Consider the following 4,476-nt stretch of genomic DNA (forward strand, 5'->3'; position numbering starts at 1 on the left):
GTGTACATCATTGGGACTCTGTGTTTAGCGCAATCACGTGACATTACATTTGAACCTTTATTTAAAGCTTTTTCATCAAACTGTCCAATTGCTTTTAAATTTGTAATGGTGTGATTCTCATTTCACGACAACTTCATAATACTGTACTTTGTATCATTTTATCGGAGTAGGTACGATAGTACCTCGTAGTACCACATGCTGGCGACAAAAGACAACCATTTTGCTAAATGAACGCGGATGATGACGCAGTGGGGAGCCAGCCTGTTGCTGCTGGAGCGATCAGAAGAATGTTCTGCAGGGCTGCGAGAGAGAGGTAGAGGTTCGCGTCTCTTCTTGCCTCTTCTGTTCCCTCTCTTCTTTTAACGTCGAATACGGTTGTTTAGAGCCGCGCTCCAACAAAGGTTTCTGAACAATTGAGAAATAATGCAAACTAAATATGTTGTTATCCTTTGAGATGGAGAAGAATTTAACAGAAGATGACTGCGTGGATTCAGGAGCAGAGACTGGAGGGTGAGTTTTGGGGGTTTAGTTGGTTGAGGAACCTCCTCTCCACGTCTTGAAAAGCACTTACATCTTTCTCTTACGGTTTAGCCTACTGTATCGACATGTTATTCCAATGTTTAGTGAGACTTTAATTATGCCACAGACCTGTAGACGAGAGTCAAGTCACTTGATCCAATCGTCAAGTCTCACAAAGCTCATTAATTTGGTTTGACAGATTACAGCAGGAGGAGGAGGAGGAGGAGGGTGAAGGTTGCAGAATGTTTTGGTTGTATGGGGGCCGGGAAAACTTAATTGAGTTTGGAAAAGTTCCTCGGCTCGTTGTTCACCCATCCATATGCTGCTTGGCACTAAGCACTAGGACATCTGCCACGGGAGATTTAAAACCCTAATGCTTTTGTGGAAAGTAGCTGGCAATGTGGAACTAATGACTATCTTTAATTAAGAACAGATTGTAGCGTGTTCCTTTGACACAAATCTAATGTTGATGAATTGTAGCCTAATGATGCTGCCAATGCTATATTAATCCAAACGTCAAAATATACATGTGTTGTTCATTGTTTTGTTTTCAGCTATTAAGCAAAGATGCTCCCTGGTTTGGTATGTTGCTGATAACTTTGGTGTGTAGACTAGTGTGTGTGTGTGTAGCCTAGTGCCTTTCTTCTTGCCCCAAACCTGGGCTTGAACCAACAACGATAGAAACAGTCACCCTCGAAGCATCGTTACCTGTCGCTCCACAAAAGCCACGGCTCTTGCAGAGGAAGGGGAACGAGCGTCTCAGAGCAAGTGACGTCGCTAAGGTCTTTTTAAAACGCTGCAATCGCGCACCGTCAATTAGCTAACCATTTCACCACGGTTACTGATGTAGGTGTGTATGTGTGTGTTTAGGTAAGTGTGTATTAGTGAAGTTAGTGTGTATTAGTGAAGTGTGTGTGTGTGTGTGTATGTGTTTAGGTTAGTGTGTATTAGTGTGTGTGTGTTTAGGTTAGTGTGTATTAGTGTGTGTGTTTAGGTTAGTGTGTATTAGTGTGTGTGTGTGTGTTTAGGCTAGTGTGTATTAGTGTGTGTGTGTGTGTTTAGGTTAGTGTGTATTAGTGAAGTGTGTGTGCGTGTGTTTAGGTTAGTGTGTATTAGTGTGTGTGTGTGTGTTTAGGTTAGTGTGTATTAGTGTGTGTGTGTGTGTGTGTTTGGGTTAGTGTGTATTAGTGAAGTGTGTGTGTGTGGGTTTAGGTTAGTGTGTATTAGTGAAGTGTGTGTGTGTTTAGGTTAGTGTGTATTAGTGAAGTGTGTGTGTTTAGGTTAGTGTGTATTAGTGCAGTGTGTGTGTGTGTGTGTGTGTGTGTGTGTGTGTGTGTGTGTGTGTGTGTGTGTGTGTGGTTGTGTGTGTGTTTAGGTAGTGTGTATTAGTGAAGTGTGTGTGTGTGTGTTTAGGTTAGTGTGTATTAGTGAAGTGTGTGTGTGTGTGTTTAGGTTAGTGTGTATTAGTGAAGTGTGTGTGTGTGTTTAGGTTAGTGTGTATTAGTGAAGTGTGTGTGTGTGTGTTTAGGTTAGTGTGTATTAGTGAAGTGTGTGTGTGTTTAGGTTAGTGTGTATTAGTGAAGTGTGTGTGTGTTTAGGTTGGTGTGTATTAGTGAAGTGTGTGTGTGTTTAGGTGAGTGTGTATTAGTGAAGTGTGTGTGTGTGTGTTTAGGTTAGTGTGTATTAATGTGTGTGTGTTTAGGTTAGTGTGTATTAGTGTGTGTGTGTGTGTTTGGGTTAGTGTGTATTAGTGAAGTGTGTGTGCGTGTGTTTAGGTTAGTGTGTATTAGTGAAGTGTGTGTGTGTGTGTGTTTAGGTTAGTGTGTATTAGTGTGTGTGTGTTTAGGTTAGTGTGTATTAGTGTGTGTTTAGGTTAGTGTATTAGTGTGTGTGTGTTTAGGTTAGTGGTATTGTGTGTTTAGGTTAGTGTGTATTAGTGTGTGTGTGTGTTTAGGTTAGCGTGTATTAGTGAAGTGTGTGTGTGTTTAGGTTAATGTGTATTAGTGAAGTGTGTGTGTGTTTAGGTTAGTGTTTAGTGTGTGTGTGTGTGTTTAGGTTAGTGTATTAGTGAAGTGTTTGTGTGTTTAGGTTAGTGTGTATTAGTGAAGTGTGTGTGTGTGTGTGTTTAGGTTAGTGTGTATTAGTGTTTGTGTGTGTTTAGGTTAGTGTGTATTAGTGTGTGTGTGTGTTTAGGTTAGTGTGTATTAGTGTGTGTGTGCGTGTGTTTAGGTTAGTGTGTATTAGTGTGTGTGTGTGTGTTTAGGTTAGTGTGTATTAGTGTGTGTGTGTGTTTAGGTTAGTGTGTATTAGTGAAGTGTGTGTGTGTTTAGGTTAGTGTGTATTAGTGAAGTGTGTGTGTGCGTGTGTTTAGGTTAGTGTGTATTAGTGAAGTGTGTGTGTGTGTGTGTTTAGGTTGTGTGTGTGTTTTAGTGTGTGAAGTGTGTGTGTTTGTTTAGTGTGTGTGTATTAGTGTGTGTGTGTGTTTAGGTTAGTGTGTATTAGTGTGTGTGTGTGTGTGTTTGGGTTAGTGTGTATTAGTGTGTGTGTGTGTGTGTTTGGGTTAGTGTGTATTAGTGTGTGTGTGTGTGTTTGGGTTAGTGTGTATTAGTGTGTGTGTGTGTGTTTAGGTTAGTGTGTATTAGTGTGTGTGTGTTTGGGTTAGTGTGTATTAGTGAAGTTGTGTGTGATAAGTTGTGTGTGATACATTGACTTTCACTTCCATCAATATGAAAGTTGAGAAATGCTAAATTATCCACAACACTGTGGCAATTCAGCTGATTCCACCTTAGCAGTTGAATAAAACCTTCCTCTGTAGGTTAGTTTGATGTGATCTGCCCCCCCCCCTCCCCTCCAAACCCAAATCCCACCTCATCAACCCTTCTCTCCAACCTCAGCCCCTAATCTAGTCTGCAAAAGCAACAGTCAAAACTGCTGTGAAGTTACTGGATGTCCTTTGGCTGCGTTTCATCCCAGAAAGAGCTGTTCTCTCTCATTTTAACCTCACAATTGAAGACGGTGTCAGGAAAAAAAAATGTATTGATATTAAATGAAATCTCTTGACACCTGATCTAAGGTCAGTTTGGCTTCTCACCTCCCGGTGGTAAAAGGTTAGACACAGGACTTGGGAAGCTGATGTTAAATCAGTGTTCAGCCTGGGATTCACCTGAGGCCTTTGACGGCTAACTTCTCAGATTTTACGCTATGAGAACATCTATCTGTCATCATTCCATCTCTATAAACCATCTTGTTTGCGTGTGATAGCCAGTCAGTGTTTGGAAACGGACAAAGGACTGGAAAACGCTGATGTGAACGGAAAAACACCAATTCTCTTATGATAACCTGACACTCGCTCGGGTCTGACTGGGTCATATCCTCTCAGGAATGTTTACTCCAGTCCATGTTTCTCCCTCTTAACTCATCTTCCCCCTCACTCTCTCTCTCTCTCTCTCTCTGTCTCTCCCTCTCCCCCTCACTCTCTCTCTCTCTCTCTCTCTCTGTCTCTCCCTCTCCCCCTCACCTCTCTCTCTCTCTCTCTCTGTCTCTCCCTCTCCCCCTCACCTCTCTCTCTCTGTCTCTCTCTGTCTCTCCCTCTCCCCCTCTCTCTCTCTCTCTCTCTGTCTCTCCCTCTCCCCCTCACCTCTCTCTCTCTCTCTGTCTCTCTCTCTCTCTCTCTGTCTCTCTCTCTCTCTCTCTCTCTTCTCTCTCTCTGTCTCTCTCTCTGTCTCTCTCTCTCTGTCTCTCTCTCTCTCTGTCTCTCTCTCTCTCTCTCTGTCTCTCTCTCTCTCTCTCTCTCTCTCTCTCTCTCTCTCTCTCTCTCTGTCTCTCTCTCTCTGTCTCTCTCTCTCTGTCTCTCTCTCTCTCTCTCTGTCTCTCTCTCTCTCTCTCTGTCTCTCTCTCTCTCTCTCTCTCTCTCTCTCTCTCTCTCTCTCTCTCTCTCTCTCTCTCTTCTCTCTCTCT

General features: G+C 42.6%; 1 pseudogene; it reads left to right on the top strand.

The window, feature by feature from the left end:
• The first annotated feature begins 280 nt into the window (after nt 1-280).
• Nucleotides 281-4,476, top strand: part of LOC135547713 (protein FAM124A-like) — a 622,546-nt pseudogene continuing 618,350 nt past the window's right edge.

Source organism: Oncorhynchus masou, chromosome 10, assembly GCF_036934945.1.
Source record: "Oncorhynchus masou masou isolate Uvic2021 chromosome 10, UVic_Omas_1.1, whole genome shotgun sequence".
Lineage (NCBI taxonomy): Eukaryota > Metazoa > Chordata > Actinopteri > Salmoniformes > Salmonidae > Oncorhynchus > Oncorhynchus masou.